The sequence below is a fragment of the Bombina bombina genome, chromosome 3 (assembly GCF_027579735.1).
Source record: "Bombina bombina isolate aBomBom1 chromosome 3, aBomBom1.pri, whole genome shotgun sequence".
Taxonomy (NCBI): domain Eukaryota; kingdom Metazoa; phylum Chordata; class Amphibia; order Anura; family Bombinatoridae; genus Bombina; species Bombina bombina.
The window spans coordinates 132,077,078-132,098,876 of NC_069501.1; positions in this window are offsets into that span (position 1 = coordinate 132,077,078).

The following is a 21,799-nucleotide window of genomic DNA, read 5'->3' on the forward strand; positions in this document are numbered from 1 at the left end:
CCTATTCCGCTGCTCCCCGACATCGCTGCCACTATAATAAAATTATTAACCCCTAAACTGCCGCCCTCCCGCATCACAAACACTATATAAATAATATTAACCCCTAATCTGCCGTCCGCCCACACCGCTGCTTTAATAAACCAATTAACCATTAAACCGCAAGCCCCCCACAATGAAATATACTAAATTAAACTATTTACCCCTAAACCTCTGGCCTCCAACATCACTACATAAATATATTAACCCCTAAACCTAACCCTAACCCTAACGTAACCCTAAGCCTAAGTCTAACCCTAACACCCCCTAACTTAAATATAATTAAAATAAATATAAATAAAATTTATTACCTAAATAATTCCTATTTAAAACTAAATACGTACTTACCTGTGAAATAAAACCTAAGCTAGCTACAATATAACTTATAGTTACATTGTAGCTATCTTAGGTTTTATTTTTATTTCACAGGTAAGTTTGTATTTATTTTAACTAGGTAGACTAGTTAGTAAATAGTTATTAACTATTTACTAACTACCTAGTTAAAATAAATACAAACTTACATGTAAAATAAAACCTAACCTGCCTTACACTAAAACCTAACATTACAATAAAATAAAATAAATTAAATTAATCAAATAGAATTATTTAAATTACAAAAAAAAAAACGAAATTATCAAAAATAAAAATGAATTACTCATAATCTAATAGCCCTATCAAAATAAAAAAAGCCCCCCAAAATAAAAAAAAAACCCTAGCCTTCACTAAACTGCCAATGGCCCTTAAAAGGGCCTTTTGCGGGGCATTGTCCCAAAGAAATCAGCTCATTTACCTGTAAAAAAAAATACAAACAACCCCCCAACAGTAAAACCCACCACCCACCCAGCCAAACCCCCAAATAAAAACCTATCTAAATAAACCTAAGCTAACCATTGCCCTGAAAAGGGCATTTGGATGGGCATTGCCCTTAAAAGGGCATTTAGCTCTTTTACATTAACCAAACCCTAAGCTAAAAATAAAACCCACCCAATAAACCCTTAAAAAAAAACCCGACGATCCACTTACAGTTTTCAAAGACCGGACATCCATCCTCATCGAAACCGGCAGAAGTCTTCATCCAAGCGGGCAGAAGTCTTCATCCAAGCAGCAGAAGTCTTCATACAGACGAAATCTTCTATCTTCATCCATCCGGCGCAGAGCGGTTCCATCTTCAATACATTCTGGCGCGGAGCAGCCTCTTCTTCCGATAGTTGCTGGAAAATTTTCCCTTTAAGTGAAGTCATCCAAGATGTCGTCTCTTACATTCAGATTGGCTGATAGAATTCCATAAGCCAATAGGAATTAAAGGGGAAAAAATCCTATTGGCTGTTGTGATCAGTCAGTAGGTTTGAGCTTTCATCCTATTGCAACAGCCAATAGGATTTTCCCCCTTTAATTCCTATTGGCTGATAGAATTATATCAGCCAATCGGAATGTAAGGGATGCCATCTTGGATAACGTCACTTAAAGGGAAACTTCATTTTCCAGCGACGATTGGAAGAGGATGCTCCGTGCCGGATGTCTTGAAGATGGACCCGCTCCGCGCCGGATGGATGAAGATAGAAGATGCCGTCTGGATGAAGACTTCTGCCGCTTGGATGAAGACTTCTGTCCGCTTGGATGAAGACTTCTGTCGGCTTCGAGGAGGACTTCTGCCCGCTTGGATGAAGACTTCTGCCGGCTTTGATGAGGACTTCTGCCGTCTGGATGAGGATGGATGTCTGGTCTTCGAAAACTGTAAGTGGATTGTCGGGGGTTAGTGTTTAGTTTTTTTAAGGGTTTATTGGGTGGGTTTTATTTTTAGCTTAGGGTTTGGGCAATGTAAAAGAACTAAATGCCCTTTTAAGGGCAATGTCCATCCAAATGCCTTTTTCAGGGCAATGGTTAGCTTAGGTTTATTTAGATTTTTTATTTGGGGGGTTTGGTTGTGTGGGTGGTGGATTTTACTGTTGGGGTTGTTTGTAATTTTTTTACAGGTAAAAGAGCTGATTTCTTTGGGGCAATGCCCCGTAAAAGACCCATTTAAGGGCTATTGGCAGTTTAGTCTAGGCTAAGGTTTTTTTATTTTGGGGGGGCTTTTTTATTTTGATAGGGCTATTAGATTAGGAGTAATTCATTTTAATTTTTGATCATTTCGTTTTTTATTTTGTGTAATTTAGTGGGGGTTTTTTTGTAATTTAGATAATTCCATTTGATTAATTTAATTTATTTTATTGTAATGTTAGGTTTTAGTGTAAGGCAAGTTAGGTTTTATTTTACAGGTAAGTTTGTATTTATTTTAACTAGGTAGTTAGTAAATAGTTAATAACTATTTATTAACTAGTCTACCTAGTTAAAATAAATACAAACTTACTGGTGAAATAAAAATAAAACCTAAGATAGATACAATGTAACTATTAGTTATATTGTAGCTATATTAGGTTTTATTTCACAGGTAAGTACGTACTTAGTTTTAAATTGGAATTATTTAGGTAATAATTGTAAGGTTTATTTACACTTATTGTAGTTATATTTAAGTTAGGGGGTGTTAGGGTTATGCTTAGGGTTACGCTAGGGTTATGCTTAGGGTTACATTAGGGCTAGGTTTAGGGGTTAATATATTTATTTAGTGTTAGTGATGTTGTAGGCCAGAGGTTTAGGGATTAATAACTTTAGTATAGTGGTGGCAACATTGGGGGTGGCAGATTAGGGGTTAATAACTGTAATGTAGGTGGCGGCGATGATAAGGGCAGCAGATTATGGGTTATTAAGTGTATTTAGGTGGCAGCGATGTTAGGGTCAGCAGATTAGGGGTTAATAACTGTATGTAGGTGGCGGCGATATCGGGAGCGGCATATTAGGGGTTAATAGTTTTATTTAGGTGGCGGCGATGTTAAGGGGGGCAGATTAGCAGTTAATAACATTATGTAGGTTGTGGCGATGTTGGGGACGGCGGATTAGGGGTGTTTAGAAGTGGTTTTTATGTTAGGGTGTTAAGTTTAAACATAACTTTTTCTTTCCCCATAGACATCAATAGGGCTGCGTTAGTGAACCAGGTTAGTGAACGATCACCAATACCTGATTTTTTTAGTTTGTTTTGTAGAATGTTGTGGTCAACTGTGTCAAAGGCTTTTGCAAAATCAAGGAAAATAGCTCCAGTTAGGTCTTCTTGTTCCATGCCAGTTTGAATGTTGTTGCAAACTTTTGGGAGGGCAGTTGTAGTGGAGTGATTTGGGTGAAAACCTTATTGATTAGGGGTCATATAGTTAGATTGTTGGTAATACTCACATATTTGCATATGGACGCATTTTTCCAAGTTTTTTGATAATACTGGGAGCAATGATATTGGGCGATAGTTAGAAACCAAGGTAATGTCACCACTTTTATGGATAGGCACTACTCTTGTCTTCCAAAGTTTGGATATGTATCCAGACACCAAGGATTCGTTAACTAGGGGTGTGACAGGTTTAGCAATTGCTGGGATTTGATCAGGTCCAGACTGGTTTTTAATTTTTAGATTATTAAGGTGTTTCATAATGATATTGATAGGTACAGGTCTAAAATTGAACTTCTCTATATTGGGTGTTTGCAAATTTAGTAGGGTCTGATTGACATTTGTAGTTTTAGGATGTGTGTCATTTATTAGTTTGGCAATCAAAATAATTGTTAAATGTATTTGCTACTTTTAAAGGAAGTTGCAGGGTTTGGTTGTTCACTTTGACGGTGGAGGGTTGGGAGGGGATTGGGGAAGTTTGTTATTTATGACTTTCCAAAACTTTCTAGGGTTTAATATGTTATTGTTCAGATTTTCACAGAAATATTGGGCCTTGGCCAATTTTGCTTGTTTAGTGCATATATTTCACCATGGTCTATATACACAGTGATCATTCATAGAGCCAGTACTCTTGAACTTTAACCACAATGAATCCCGAAACTGGGACATTTGTCTGAGGTCAGCTGTGATCCAATTCAAATGTGCTCCTTTTACTCTCACCTTACGCAGCAGGGCATGCAGATTCCAAACTTGTAGGAATTCGAACTGAAAGAATTCAACTGCATAGTATATATCTGGGATTAGATTTAATCTGTGCCAGGGGAGGTTCTTGATGTCATTTAGAAAAGATTACATTTTTTGAAAGAAATGGTGATTTTGATCTTGGGAGAGGATTTAGTAGCCTTAATGTTGCGCAGGCAGTACACTAAGCAGTGGTCACTGAAACTGTTAGGGAGAGCACCTGCTTCCTGGATTCAGTCAGGAGAAGCGGAGAGAGTCCAATCAAGCAAGTTGTGGTTATGGCTTTTAATGTTTATGCAAGTTGGGAAGGAGATTATATGCGTTTGCTGCAAAGTCTTAAACAGCAAGCAAGAACTATTATTTTTAGAATTCAGCCAATCAATATTAAAATCTCCAAAGATCAAAATTTAACTTTTTGGGTTTTGAGCTATGGTTTCACTAAGGAGATGGGCTATGCCAGAAAGGGCATGCACGGGGGAGTTTGGTGGGGGGTAGATTCCTGCAACAATGATTGATTTGTATTCTCTTTTACATTTACACCTGCTCTCTTATCTCTGTTTTTTCACTTCTCTTTCTCTTATGATTTTATTAAATAAAAAATAAAAAATTACGCGTCTGAAAAAAGTGTATTATCGTGTGTAAGATTTGTTATGTTACGCTGTTTGTGTTTTGTTTGTTTGCATGTATGTGTGCTAAAAAGATCTTGATAAAGCCCTAAATCAGGGAGAAACACATTGATGAAGGGCTAGTAATCACCAGAGACTATATTTAATAATCCATGTACCAGGTGTAGAGGAAGTTGTGCTAACACAGAGAGTTTTGCAGCTTGCAATTTGGTCCGTATATACTCCTGTGGAACCAGGCTAAGAGTTATGTAAGATGGGCGGAGAAATAAAGGGAGGAGATCTAATTTTTACCCGTTCGGCATTAAAGACGTGGATGGACTTATATACACTCCTTTAGATACATTACTTTCAGGTACCTTACTGCTTTTCTGTTTGTGTGGGATTTTGCAATTTTTTGAAACGTACTTAGTATTACATATGCACAAACCACTTATTATATTTAAGTGTTTTTTTCTCTGACTGTAGACTTGTATTACTCTTAATAAATTAGACATTCTATTATATGTTTTTTGGGAGATGTTCCAATTCCAAGTTAATGGAATTTTCTAAATTGGTTTTAATATGCTTTATTTTTGGGTGGGATTAGAAGGAGCGAGTAACATTTTGTCCTGGCTAGTAGCTTAGGACTTCAAATTTTGATTCCTGCATTAGATACAGTATAATGGCATATAAGACAATGCAATACCACTTAGGGACTGAATTATCAAGCTCTGAATGGTGCTTGATGCCCCTGTTTCGGCGCAAGCCTTCAGGCTCGCTGGAAACAGTAGACAGGAAACAGTGGTCTAAAGACTGCTGCTCCATAACTTGTCAACTGCCTCTGAGGCTGTGGTATTCAATATGCCTGATCCTATACGATCGGGCTGATTGACACCCCCTGCTAGCGGCCGATTGTCCGCAAATCTGCAGGGAGCGGCAATGCACAAGCAGTTTACAAGAACTGCTTGTGTAATGATAAATGCTGACAGCGTATGCTGTGGGCATTTATCGATGTGCGGCGGACATGGTACGCTACATCGTAACATGTCCGCTCCCACTTTGATAAATTGACCCCTATTGGGCATATGTATCAAGCCCTGTGTTTCTGGCCTGCAGGCTCGGAAGAAATAGCAGTTATGAAGCAGCGCTCACAAAGACTGCTGCTCCATAACCCTGTCCGCCTGCTCTGAGCAGGCGGACAGACATCGCCGGAAATCAACCCGATCGAGTACGATCGGGTTGATTGACACCCCCTGCTGGCGGCCTATTGGCCGCGAGTCTGCAGGGGGCGGCGTTGCACCAGCAGCTCTTATTCAGCGAGGTCTGTCGGACCTTATCCGCACTGTAGGATCAGGTCCGACAGACCTTGATAACTATGGGCCTAAGTCTGAATTTCAAATGAGTAGCAGATTTTTTTTTCCTCACAAATTTCAAAGTAACTTCCATTTTCCCTACACCCAATATCACGTGACAGCTATCAACCTAAACACATATATGTATATATTGTGAACTCTTGCACAAGACCATTAGGAGCTGGTGCATCAGAAAGTGTGCATATAAAAAGATAATGCAGTCAATGGAAGTCAATTGGAAAGTTTGTAGGGGTTGTTATTGCATGCTCTATCTAAATCATGAACGTTTAATTTTGACTTGTGTCCCTTCAAAATAAATTATTTCATCAACATGTCTCATTCATTTCTACAACTCTTATGCTTCAGATATCATAATGTGGTACAGAGAAATGTAAGACAATTTTATGAATACTTAAAGGTCTATAAAGGTTTGAAAATCAGAGATACTCTTGCACATTGACACATATCGTGGTTCCAGTGCATTGTACGTAAGTCTTAAAACAAGCTCTTATTACCACTAAAGATGTTAATAATTCAGATTCCTAGTGTGGAGAGATGAAAAATTTACATATAAATGGATGTAACTAAATGCATTCTCATAATGTGTTGTACAGTGTATATGGCAATCTATAGTTCTGAAAGAAAAATATTATAGGTTACATGTTTCAAACTTTCCATATAAATTGACAATTTCTTTTTTATTAACATGCTAAACTGCAGAGATTTTTATAAGATTAATAGTAAAAGTGTATATCAGATCAAAAATAGCAAATATGCTCTCTTGAAAGGGAGATTTTTGCATAAATGGTGACAATCATTAATACAAGTACTTTACAAGAAAGACTAGATACAAGCGATAAGCCTGTATAAAAATAGACACTGGATGCTGTAATGAGCGCTGTGCTTTTGCAATATTCTAAACGTTTTGAAAGCGTTAACTTCCTTCAAAAATATTTTGTTTATATTCTCACTACACACAATAACAATTTTAAAGAGCAAGTTGTGTTTTTATATTTGTTTGGAGGGGTAATATACTTCCTGATGTCATGTTAACAAAGTATGCCTCTTACCTTTGGTCTAGCTTAATATATAACAAACTTTTCCTTATTTTACAAGTGGAAATTAATAATGCACATTTTATAATTCGTTAACACTGATAAAGCGCAATCCATATCAATTCAATTTTTTCACTCATATTCTGCCCAATCGGTGAAGTTTTTCAATTAGTTCTGCGTACACTTTCAATTTAAATTGTACATAAAATACTTTACACATACATACAGACACATACATACACACAAATATGTAACAATATGTGAATAGCAGGTAATATGTAATTATTATCATGTTGCTTTAAGAGCTCAGATGACATCTGCAATAGGTTGCAGTCTGAATAGTATCATGTGACTAGAAACTCAGGAAGTGAATTATATTGTTATACTGGAGATGTGATCACATAGTGTAAGTAACAGTTATTTAGTTAAAGATTTGTGTGTCAGCATTGTTTATTTTACAAGAACCCACAAAAGAAACAAGACATGGTGTCATAATGAATTAAATGCTTAGTCTGGGATTAACATTTAACCAACAAAACTTTATTACCCCAATATCCTTTTGAATAAATAAAAACACAAACACTAATATGGAAGGAAAAAGACCAACGTGTGTTTCGTTTATTAAAGGTCATCTTAAACCATCTGTATAAATCGACTAAAATGTTATATGTATATTAAACATGGTGGGAATTGAGTCCCTAAACATTTTCTCAAGCTTAAGGGGTCAAGGCCCAAATTTTAATTACTGTGACGAAGCTGTCCCAGGACGACTCCATCCTAAGCAGTATTCAGGGCGACATAAGGAGCTCTCCTGGCCTGCTTACACATAGAGATGAGCACCCTTGGCCAGTAACTAAGTAACTAGGGTGAGTTGCTTCTCCCTTCAGCTTGACCATCACTCCGCCCAAAGGTTGGTATGCAGGGCCGAGACCTCCCACGCTAGAGAGTAGAATGATACTCCTACCCATAAAGGGCCTCAACACTGTTGGCTGCACAAACCAAATACCATCAAAGGGAGACCAACATTACCATGCATGGTCTTACAATGACTTGAATAACCCTACCCCAGCCATGACAACTGCAGCAACTCTAAGGGAGCCGTATAACTCAAGACGACCAAGAAACACCAGTGAGGGAGGGTGGGCAACCACAGCAATCTTCAGCAGGAAGCAGAAAGAGATCTAGAAGCTTCCTGCATCTCCTTTTATCCAAGAAGTAAGTCCAATCCCTACACCTGCAACATTGTTGCTAATAACATGCATACACTCCCATATACTACTTTCATACCTATCCCCTCCAAGCATTAACCCTTAGTGGCATTCCAAGCACAGGAAGGGCTTTACTCTATAACAACTGCTGCACTGAAGAGAGAGACTACCCCTGGATTTGGTGTGTTGAAAGCTGCATAGTCTCACTGAAAAAAGTCTGAAAAAAGTCTGCAAAATTAAGGTACGATATAAAATGGAGGGTCTAAAGCCACCATCAAAACTTCAGTTAACTGGGAATGTTGCTAAAGTTTGAAGGAGATTTAAACAGATTTGAATTATATCTCTTTGCAATTAATGCTGATAGTAAAAGTAAAAAAAAATGTAAATCCTCATTTCTGCATGTATTGGGTGAAGAAGCACTAGAAATATATAATAACCTTGTGTTTTCAGATAGAGATAATCTAAAATTAAACTAAATAATGACCAAGTTTGAAGAATGCTGCATGCCTAAAAGAAATGTCACATATGAAAGACACAGATTGTTTTACATGTATGCAGAAGCCAGGAGAAATGATTCAACAGTATGTAAATGAGCTAATAAATGGTGCCAAAACATGTGAGTTTGGAGAATTAAAAGATTTGTTAATAAAAAACAGAATAGTATGTGGTATACCAGATAATGCACCAAGGGAAAGGCTACTCATAGAGCAAAGATACAAACAAGGTAAGAGTACAGCACCTTCCTGTGTGAGTGCACGCTGTATCCAGGACGCTGCAAAATCCTCCAATATAAGAAACAACAACATCCAGCAGCACCTCTCAAGTAAAAAGACCTTTATTTCACAAGATGGTCATCAGCATACAAAGCAACTTTTCGGAAAATGTAATCCTTAGTCATGCTTGAATTTTCTGAAACGTTGCTTTGTATGCTGGTGACAATCTTGTGAAATAAAGGTCATTCTAACCTGAGAGGTGCCGCTGGATGTTTATGTTTATTACTCAGAGAGCAAGTCTAACTCTAGAAAAGGCAGTAACAATGTGTAGAGCAGCAAAAACAGTTAAATCACAGGATAAAGATATAATTACTGAAACATGCGCTGTAGGTCAACTAAGAAAGTTTAAACAAAAAAGTTAAATGGAGAAAAAGCAGATGTATAGAGCAAAATAAAGCAAATCGAATATATGAATAAAGAAACTGTGTTATAGGTGTGGTACAGATCATTAACCCAAGAAATACCCTGCATATGGGCAGAGCTATAAAAAATGTGGTAAAGCAAATCATAATGCACACTGTTGCATAAGTATAAATAAGCAAGTTCATGAATGAAAGCACTATAGAATAATGTTATATAGATACATTTCTACAGAATCAAAAAGAACAAAAGGAATGGATCCTTACACTGCAAGTGCAAAACACCAATAGGTCATTTAAAACAGATACTGGAGCTCAAGGTAAAGTGCCATAAAACATGTTGAGATCTGTGCATATCCTAAAAGGGCTAATTAAGTAAACAGTTTGCATAAAAAAATGTTTAAAAATTGCTGTATATAAGTATTTTAAAATAATTTTCAAAAATAAGCAAAATTACTTACATAGTCATGCAGTCTGGAGTAGTCTGATTACCCCCCCCCCCCCATCAGTGTTTAGCATCAGAAACCCAGGCATTATATTTCAACTCAGTTCACAGCAGCTTATTTGTTTATAGGAATGCTCCAGCAGATAAAGAGTGTGTACTTCTGCATTCTACCAAAGGTAGATATAGATACAGCCATAGAAGGAAATGTGGGGGGGGGGGGGAGTTAGAGCTGTACAATTTGGAAACTTAAAAGAAAGGGTTAATGGTGAGGCACTGCAGTATACATTTGCAAGTAAAGTAATTAAAGTACATATTATTATAGTTTGTCTCTTTCCCAACTTGTTTTATGTCCCTTTAATGTAATATCAAAGACTGGTTTTGCTTTGTTGAGGACAAGACCAGTACTACAAGAAAATATTATCAGAGTCACAGGATACTCTTGTGCAAATATACCAGTAATAGGGACATGTGTGGCACAAGTAACATACAAAAATGAAGTGTATAATTTATCATTTATAGTGGTCCCAAAGAATGTTCAAGCAATATTAGTCGTATTATCTTGTGAGAGACTGAGTCTGGTGAAAAGAAGTACTAATGCTAGAAACTGAAAGTGATCCAGAATATGACAGATTGTTGGAAGAATACAGTGATCTATTCAAAGGACTTGGCTGTCTTACAGGTGAAGAGTGAAGATACCATCAGGATAAGCAAAATGATATTGCCAGCAGTACAACCATGCAGAGAAGTGTTGTTTGCACTACAATACCAGTTTATAGCAGAGATTGAGAGAATGGAAAGCATGGGAGTCATTACAAAAATAGACAAACCAATAGAGTGGGTGGATTCTCTGGGAATAGTGGAAAAGAAAAATGGTAAAATAAGGATTTGCCTTGATCCTCACAACTTAAACAAAGCAATAAAAAGAGAATATTTTAAGTTACCTACTTGTGAAAAGATCATGTTGCAATTTGTAAATGCTACATACTTTAGAAAATGAGATGCTTCCTCAGGATTTTGGCAATTGAAGTTGGATGCCAGTTCAAAACTGTGTACATTCAATACGCCATATGCCAGATACTGATTCTTAAGATTATCATTTGGCGTTCCATCCACCCCAGAAGTATATCACAAAACAATTCAAGTGATATACGAACACATTGAAGGTGTAGACCCATACATGGATGACATATGGGGAACTTGTAAGGAAGAACATGATGCTTATCTAAAACAAGTACTACAAGCTACTCTACAAGCAAACCTGAAATTAAAAAAAGAAAATTGTAAATTAGGAGCAAAAGAACGAAAGTTTGTAGGAGACATAATCAGCACTGATGGGGTTAGACCTGATCACATAAAAATATATGCGATAGACAACAAAACATAAAAGATGCACAGATATTTCTTAGCAGGGTAAAATATATGGGAAAATTCATACCCAACCTGTCTGAGAAAATAGCTCCTCTGAGATGGTTACTTGAAAAGTAGCATGGGGCTGGAATCACGAGAAAGAAACTGCATGGCAACACTTTAAAGGGCCACTAAACCCAAAATCTTTTTTTCATGATTCAGATAGAGAATACAAATGTAAACAACATTACAATTTACTTCTATTATTTATTTTGCTTCATTTTTTAGATATCCTTAGTTGAAGAAAAATCAATGCACATGGGTGAGCCAATCACACGAGGCTTCTATGTGCAGCAACCAATCAGCAGCTACTGAGCATATCTAGATATGCTTTTCAGCAAAGAATATCAAGAGAATAAAACAAATTAGATAATAGAAGTAAATTAGAAAGTTACTTAAAATTGCATGCTCTATCTGAATCATTAAAGAAAAAAAACTGGGTTTAGCATCCCTTTAAGGAAGTGCTTAAATGTGAATCAATGTTAAAGTTCTATGATCCTGCTAGACCCATTAAGATATCATCAAATGCATCACAAACTAAATTAGGAGCAGTTTTACTACAAGAATATGATAGCAATTGGTAACCAGTAGCGTATGCTTCCTGCTCTGTGACAAGTGCTGAGACAAGATATGCTCAAATAGAGAAATGACCTCTCAGCATCAGTTTGCATGTGAAAGATTTCATCAGTTTGTTGCAGGGCAACTCATCAATGTCGAAACTGATCACAAGTCACTTGTCACATTATTCACAAAGTCTCTGAATGACTGTCCTCTGAGGATTCAGAGGATGATGATCAAGTAGCAACGCTATAACCTACAGGTGACATACACACTAGGAAAACCGATGTATATGGTTGATACATTAGCTAGCGAAGTGGATCAAATATATGTTCCAAATGAGAAGATAGATGAAGACATTCAAGCTTATGTGTATATGATAACCTTAGCTATGCCTTTTTCTGATTCAAAGATGCAGCTGATCCATCAAGAGACAGAAAAAGATGGTACATTAGAAAAGGATATGTAAATAGCAGGTAATATGTAAAGTTATCATGTTGCTTTAAGAACTCAGATGACATCTGCAACAGGCTGCAGTTTGAGCAGTGTTATGTGACTAGCAAGTCAGGAAGTGAATGTGCTTGTTATACAGGAGTTATGAGCACATAACCAAAACAGTTATTCAGTTTAGATTTGTGTGTCAGCATCATTTATTTTACAAGAACCCACAAAAGAAAAAAGACAACATACACTTTTGACTCCTACCCAGTACAGACCTTTTCCATGTACCTTATCACTTTAAATCTTCCACAAAATGTTTTTTGTTTGTTAACCTTTGTTTCCTATGTTTTAATTCTAAATGTATCTCCATTTGTGTATTTCCATAGCATGTGTTTCCTTTATGCACAGTAGCAAGCAATAATATTTAACATGAGGTTTTCAAAAGCATTGAATTTGAAAGTGGTATTTTGGATTTCACATGACTTAACTAATGACTTGTAATCTGAGTGCAATGACAGAGCTAGTACCTTGGTGCTATCAATTTAAAGTCTGCTAAATAACTACAGGTTGCATTAAAAAGATTTGGTTAAAATTTTAGCTAACCTCTTGTAATACTTGATTGTGTGTTATTGTTTGTGCACTGTGAAGTATCATTTGTTCTCCATTAGTAATCTAGACCATTGGTTGATTTGCTAATTGACTAAACATTGTAACCAGTGCAATTAAATATTCACGATTACTATCTTGCAGCCAAGACAGCATTTTACATGGGACAGCTAACATAGTTCAGAATACAGATAGATTAATAAGTGGTCTCCATCTTCTTTTTGTGGAGGAGGGCTTTCCATTGCCATACATGCATTCCTCAGAATACGTGGAGAAGGCTACTACTATTTGATTAATTCGCTGAGCACCAAGAGAAACAAAATCTTGAAATCCTTATGTGAAAAGATAAACCTTTAAATCAATACCAAAACCTTTGAGTTTAAAGAGAGATAATATGATCAGAAAGGTAAAGGGACATGATATCTATCTAAAAAAACAATATGTTACCCATCTCATTGTAAAGGGACTTTAAGCATCCAATGAGGATGCTAGTTCCAGGACGTGCAAGAGTGTGTGCATCAATCATGTGCAGGCACAGTCACTTTATTTACCGCCTCAGTTTACTATGAAATCTCACAAGATTTTCATAAAATCCTGTGAGAACACAGTAAAGTAAACTCAGCACTAATTAAGTTGATTGAATGTTGCTTTTTTTAACCATTCAGATGAAAGTAAAAAATGTAGCTAGCACTGATGAGCTTAAAATGTTAAGGTAAAACATCTTTCTTTTTACATAGGGATGTTTATGTGGTATTTTCTAGTTAAAGGGACATTGAACCCAATTTGTTTTCTTTCAAAATTCAGATAGAGCATGCAATTTAAAGCAACTTTCTAATTTACTCATATAATCAATTTTTCTTCATTCTCTTGGTATCTCATGGTCATACTTAGGCACCAATCAGCAAGTGCAACCCAGATGCTGAGCCAAAAATGGGCTGACTGGTAAGCTTACATTCGTGCTTTTTCAAATAAAGATACCAAGAGAACAAAGAAAAATTATAATAAGAGTAAATTAGAAAGATGTTTAAAATTGCACGCTCTTTGTAAATCATGAAAGAAAAAAGTTTGGGTTCGGTATCCCTTTAACTTTTTAGTTATGCTGTATCATTTTCAAGTAAATAAACATATGGCTATTATGTCCCTTCAACTACCCTTCCCATGATTGAGCAACTTTAGTGTCATTTAATTTTTTTATATTCTGTCAATAGTCTAAAAAATATTTTACCTTTTTTCTAGTAAGTATATATATGAGTGTGTGTGTGCGCACGTGTGTGTGAGTGCACGTGTGTGTGTTTATTTATGTATATATCTGTTTATGAAAGGAATAGTGTTTGAATGGGTGGTCCAAAGGAAACCTCAAAGGACTTTAATATGCCAGATTCTAAAATATCTTAATTACCAAGTAATTAACTTAATTATTATTATCCCCCAAGGCAACACATTTAAATATATATTGCTTTAAAGGCTTGGCCTGTTGTTAGCCCATGAGAGCTGCACCTAAACCACCCTGTTTGTGTGAACTAAGATCATCCACATTTTATTCGGCATGCAACAGCAGTATTAAATCAGGGAAATAACAGTGTCCCATAATGCAATCACAGATTTTATTTGTTATTTTAAGTACACATTGACAATGCTAATTAAATGCAGATATATCACATGAATAGGAGTTTATCCCATCCAAATATCATGCTTTTTAATATGATCTCCTCTGTAGTCAGAGTAAATACAGGTCAGTATGACAGTAGCATAAACATATAGGGCTAAATTACAAGTGGCACGGTATATATATATATATAAATTTATGTTTTCCTAGGGAAAACGCCGCTAGGATTTTAATTTTTGCGCTTAACTAGCATTATCCCGACTTGCGTGTAAAAACTAACTTAAGTTTTCGCATGCACGTGCATGTATTCCCCTATAGAGATCAATGGAGAAAAAAAAGTGGGAAAAACACCCGAAGTGGCACAAATGTCATCGCATTTTCACATTCCCCATAGAAGTCAATAGAGGAATAAAAAACGCTGATCAAGCAAACATAGCATATTCACATTAGCAAATGTTAAATATTTCAATAAATGCACAGTTAAAATCTTTATTAAATATGAATATTGAATTAATATTTTTTATCATGTTTTTATCTGCTCTAATGCACTGAGATAACTGTTTATATTTGTGTACATATATATTAATGTTTTTATATGTGCATATACGACTTTAAATACATATATACACATATAAATACATATATACACATATAAATACATATATACACATATAAATACATTGATATATATGTACACATATTTAAACATACATACATATATATATATAGTATATGCATACATACAAATACAGCTTAAGCAATGTATCTGTATGTGTCTCAATGTTAAAGCCATTTGGCTGCCTTTTTGTTTTCTAACACCCGAGATCTCATATCTTTGAGCCCTTATAACTGTTATAATGAGTGTAACTGTACTTTGTAATGTATTTTTGAAGTGTTTTGTGCAACTTTTTTGTATCAGAAAACAATTAACCACAGCTCTGAGATCGCGGTAAGCAGTGAAGCGTAAAGCGCAATTGCAATTTTGCTCCACTTGTAATATCAGTGAAATGAAGATGGCTCGCAAAAACACGATTGCGCTAGTGCAAAACTCTTTGTGCCTCACTTGTAATCTAGACCATACAGTATGTACATGATATGAGCATGGATGCATTTTAATTTTAAATAGAAGCATTTTGTAATACTGAGAGTAGAGGGGCAGGATTCGAACACCATGCCTGCTCAGAGAGCTGGTGGTAGTGTGTATTGAGTCAGTATGTGTGGCATACAAGCTACTGCACGCCTTCTGAACAGGCAGAATGTTTGAATGCTGGGCATGGGTCCGTCACAGCATATGTGTGTATGCCACTGAAAATCATTAATAACTTTTAATAGAAGCATATTCATATATTGCAAAAGTGTATGTTGCATTCATTCACATTTCAATTTTGACCTTTCTATCCCTTTAAAATACCATAATCTAATCAAAGCTAAATTAAAGGACAATGAATAAAATCCTGCATGACATATAAGCTGAAACTCTTTATGCTGAGATTTCTACTCTACATTGCTGTAACATTCATAAAGAAAAGAGAATGCACACTGGAGTGGATGTGAGATATGTGCTTTCAGTCTCAAACTAGAAATATGGGGTCTTCTAAAATATTTACAATGTGAGAAAAGTGCTTATTTTGAGTAACCAGTACTCACTAAAATAACAGTAGAAATGTATTTGACATTGTCATAACAACCACTTAACACCCAAGATCACATATTTTAAAGAGGGGGGTTTATCTTTGGGGGTAGATGATTGATATTTACACATCAGATGTAGCATATGACCCTTTACTCAAAAGATGTACTACTTCTTTCCCCTACGTAAACAGGAGAGGGCGATAGGTACTCCGTAATTGTCTATAAAAACCTCCCTGGTGTTGAATGGAACAGCTGATCATTGCTCCAAGCTAGTCACCTGTATCTTGTAACACACGTTCCCCCTCTTACAATGTCCCCTCTTACTTCAAAACTACCTTCTTTCCCTAAGTGTTTAGTTTTGCAGTTAATGTTGATACACTGGGGCCGAATTATTAAGCTCCAAATGTTGATTTGTCAGATACAAGTGAAGCGGTTGATGATGACGGTGCGTCCGGGGATGTCACGTGGGTGCCCGCTAGAAGAGAAGAAGAACAAGTGGAAAGTTCAGATGGGGAGACAGAGAGGAGGAGGAGGAGACAAGTTGGAAGCAGGGGGAGGTCGTCGCAAGGAGCTAGTAGCACAGTCAGACATCATGCATCGGCACCCGGGGTCAGCCAGACAGCACGCCAATCAACACATGCTGTTGCCACCACCAGAATGCCGTCATCGCAGAGCTCACCAGTGTGGCATTTTTTTTGTGTGTCTGCCTCTGACAACAGCGATGCCATTTGCAACCTGTGCCAAAAGAAACTGAGTCGTGGGAAGTCCAACACCCACCTAGGTACAACTGCTTTGCAAAGGCACATCCCTTTGTGATGTGCGAATGTGTTTATATCCGAATTCGAATGTTAGAACGAATGTTATTGTAGAAATTCGATTTACATAATAGAATGTTGATAAGAACGAATATTCTTAAAAATTCGATTTTCGAATGTTATTTACAGTTTTCGAATGTCACATTCGAATTCGAATGTCACTTTTGAATTCGAATGTTATATTCGAATTCGAATGTTATATTCGAATATCACATTCGAATTTGAATATTACATTTATAAAACACAATTGTAGACTAGAAACACTATTTCGAATGTCACATTCAAATATCACATTCGAATCGAATGTCACATTCGAATATTACATTTATAAAACACAGTATTAGACTAGAAATACTATTTCGAATTTGAATGTCACATTCGAATCGAATATCACATTTAAAACACAGTATTAGACTAGAAATACTATTTCAAATTCGAATGTGACATTCAAACTCGAATGTAGCCTTCAAAATCAAATATTACATTTATTAAACACAGTTGTAGACTAGAAATACTATTTCAAATTTGAATGTCACATTTAGAAATTGAATGAATACATAGCTAAACATTCTATTATTCGAACAAATATTTTCTAATTTTATTGAAAAATTCGAAAACGAAAATTCGAAAACAGAATGTTAGAATGTTATATAAACATTTGAAATTCGATTCGAACAAACAAATGTATCAAAATTCGTTTTAAATTTCGAATTTTTAGAAACATTCGCCCATCCCTAATATATACATACATGCACATATTTAGATGTATATTCAAATACCTTGTAATATACCATATACCTTTTAACCCTTATAACTTTTTATTTTTAATATGTATATGAAAATTATTTATTAGATAGTGTATATGAGTGTAACACTTTATTTTAATGGTAAAAGGAGAAAAAGTGTTCTGGAGACTTCCTTAGTAAAATAAAAACAGCCTTTATTGAAAACCAGATTTAGGGCTCCATGTATTAAGAGGCGGGCGGACAGCTTCTTAACTCGCGAAGCTGTCCGCCCGCCTCCGCTACACACGGGCAGCGGATCTATTGATCCGCTTGCCCGTATGTATCATTACACACTCAGCGGAGTGTGTAATGCCCGCCCCTTCAGTCGCGCGACCAATCGCGCGACTGAAGGGGCTGTCAATCACCGAGAGCGAGCGAGCTCTCGGTGATTTTGCTTCGCCACCTAAGAGGTGGCGTAGGGTGTAGGAAGCAGCGGTCTAATGACCGCTGCTTCTTACATTGCGGGAAGCAGGCTCGCATATGCGAACCTGCCCCGCAAAGGCTCCGGAGCAGCTTACGCTGCTTCGTACATGGAGCCCTAAAAGGAGCACAACAGACAAAAAAACCTAACTGGTCTTGCGGGTTTATGCGGGTAACGTAATCAGATCTCACAATGGACTAGTTAGCAGTGTTTAAAAACATGTTCAAGTGATATTATTGGTTAATTGCTAATTGGAGGTTAACACCGAAAACCAAGAAAAGGAGGCACTTCAAAATGAAGCTGGAAGAGTGTACATATATATTTTTAAACCTTGCAAAAGAGTCAACAATGAAATTCTGGTGATGATATAGACACAATAAATCTACTAAAAATAAGTTATCAAAGTATAGAAAATCTTATCAATAAGAACACTTCACATAAAAAATATTTTAAATTGAAGAAATGTTTACTAGGACAATATTGAATAAAACATTTTTTTTTAAAAAGAAGTCTCCCAATATATATCGATATATTAAAATTCTGATAACCAATACAAGCTTAAAATGTCCATAAGCAAAATATGAATGTCAGAAGGCAAATATCCCAAAGTAATATCGCTAATATTGTTTGAAAGTTCAATAAATGAATTATATCCGTGCTGAAAAGAAACAAAATAACAGAAGCAGTACTTAGCTTAAAATATTTCCAATTGCTGAAATGCCTCCTTGAGCCTTACCAAACTCGGCTTTGCTCCTACCATTTGAAATGAGTGTCGGCTCTATCCTGGAGGTTTTTTGATCTCCTGGTGGACCAAGCGGTTTAATACTGTCTTCAGATCCTATGTTCAATAATACATCTCTCAGGGAGGGAATACCAAGCTCCAGAATCTTACCAGTCTTACCGGACAGCAATTCGAAGTAAATTCTTCTTACTTTTCCTCTGTGTTGCTAAGTCTTTGCTGGAATCTGAGTGGCCTGCTCTTCAGTACGTAATCGTATGCAGTACGCTTGTGGTCAGCTGATGATGATGATGATAGGTAACTGCAGTTACCATTCTTGCTGTACTGAAATCCACATCTACGCGTTTCGTCCTTACCATGGACTTTATCAAGATCACCTCCAACGTAACATTTAAACATACAAGTCCAATATTACTTCTGTTAAGTCTGTATACAATTAAAAAAAATGGTTAAGGTGGTATTTAAACATGAATATAAACATAAGTTAATGATTATCTGCCTATTAGGCAACAGATAGATACATAGGTACATCAAAGATAGATACACATTTTGTAAATCATACAATTATGCAAATAATAGCTCTGAAAAAAAGAGAAATGCTATTTGTCAGTATGTGTCTAGTTAAACGTAATGTATACAATCTTGGACAATGAGGTGAGAGGAGGTAAAGAAAAATGCTAAGTTTATCATAAATATTGATAGCAACAATAGCCAAAAAGTGATACACGCACAAAATTTTGCTATGGATTCAGGTAAATAAACCTGTAGAGTTCACTCTAAGCATAATACAAATAACCTCATGCAAATGAAACAGATACCTGAGTAAAGGATTAGTTCACTCTCACATATATATATCAATCCAAAATAGTTCTATTTCCAGTGGTTTATTATATCAAACTCAGAGTTAAAACCTCTAGGCAATTGAGTGCACAGCTTGAAAATCCAAAATACCTCTTGTTTAGACAATAGTTGTTCTCTATTACCACCTCTTTTGGGGGTTTTTACTGTCTCAATTGCCCTCCATTTAAAGGTGCCTACGTTTTTCTGAAGACAAGTAAAAAAATATATAGATAGTGCAGAGCAGCACTTTTCATTAGTGATATTCCCCAAATGTTCACGTATTCTCGATCTGGGAGTCCCAGTGGTCATACCTACATATTGCATTTTGTATGTGGTGCATTCTATTAGGTACACCACATAGGAATTAATACATCCTTTTATGATGAAATGTTGTCCTGTAACACAGGAATAAAAATAATTGCCTGTAATTAGATAACAGCAGGACTAGCAACTCACATTACCACATTTATAGGAACCATTAGTGCTAAGCAAGGAACTTGTAGGGGAGTCCCAGTCATCCCCATATTCCATCATCTGCCAAAGGTCCATAAAAGTCTTAAAACAAGATAAAGGGAGACTATTTGCTTCCGGAATTGTTTTTTTATTAGAACAACTCTCAGAATAGCTTGATTCTATTCATCAAAGATTTGTCACTAATATGCCATCATATATTCAAGAGACTACACATATTTTGACCTTGTTAAGGGACTTTGTATGGACAAACAAATGTAGTTGGCTAACAGTGGACGTTGTCTCGATCCACGAAAAAAGGCCTATGTGCATTACAAACTTCCTTAGAGCTTTACAGTGGTATGGATCCAAATACTATAAAATTTGTGTTAAGGGACATAAGCTTTTTGTTAGAACATATTTTTTTCAGTTTTGAAGGAACTTTTTATCTGCAGAAACAGGGAACAGCTATGGGCGCTAAATTTGCTAACATATTCATGAGTTGGATAGAGCGTTCCTTTGTTTATGCAGATAATAACCCTTATCAGGAATGTATTTTATTCTACAGACCTCATTTTCATCTGTGGGTCAGATGAGGCACAAGCATCCAATTTTGTAAAGGTCCTCAATAGAGGTAAATTTAGAGTAAAATTCACTCATGAGTGGCATAAACACAGTATCAATTTTTTAGATCTTAAGTTGACAGGGATGGTAACTACCAAAAGGATAAACAGTAATCTTTTTAGTAAACCTATATCAGAAAACACCATACTACACGCCAAAAGTGCACACCCTAACCATGTTTTTAAAGGGATTGTCAAGGGACAATTCATTACAGCGAAACAAATTTGCACAGATCACATGGATTTTGTGAAAGAAAGTAAATGCCTAGAAAAACCCTTTAAGGACAGGGCTTATTCTGCCAACCTGTTAAAAAAGGTTTCAGAAGAAGTTTCCCATTTGAAAAGGAAACGAGACAGGATCTGCAGCCACTCTTCATAACTAAGTACTCATCTGAATACCATGCCATTTGTGACATTGTGAAAAAATATTTCCCAATATCATATGGTAATAAAGATTTGAAGAAAGTTGTTGAGGGTGGATGCAGATGTGTTTTTTTTAAGAACTTAACATTAGGTAATTTACTTTCCCCTAGCCAACTGCCCACTACCTCCCCTACGAGTTCCTGGCTTAGCACTAATGGTTTCTATATATGTTGTAATGTGAGGTGCAAGTCCTGCAATTATCTAATTACAGGCAATGATTTTTATTGATGTGTTACAAGACAATATTTCATCACAAAAGGATGTATTAATTGCTCAACATCTTACAGTATGTAGTGGACCTAATAGAATGCACTGCACAAAAAATGCAATTTTGGATTGATGTACTATATATGTGAGAGTTAACTAATTCTCTTTACTCACATATCTGTTTCATTTGCATGAGGTTATTTGTATTATTCTCAGAGTGAACTCTAGAGGTTTATTTACCGGAATCCCTAGCAACATTTTGTGCATGTATCACTTTTTGGCTATTGTTGGTATTTATATTAATGATAAACTTAGCATGTTTAACTAGATACGTACTGACAATAGCATTTCTCTTTTTTTCAGAGCCATTATTTGCATAATTATACGATTTAGCAAATTTGTATCTATTTTTGATGTACCGC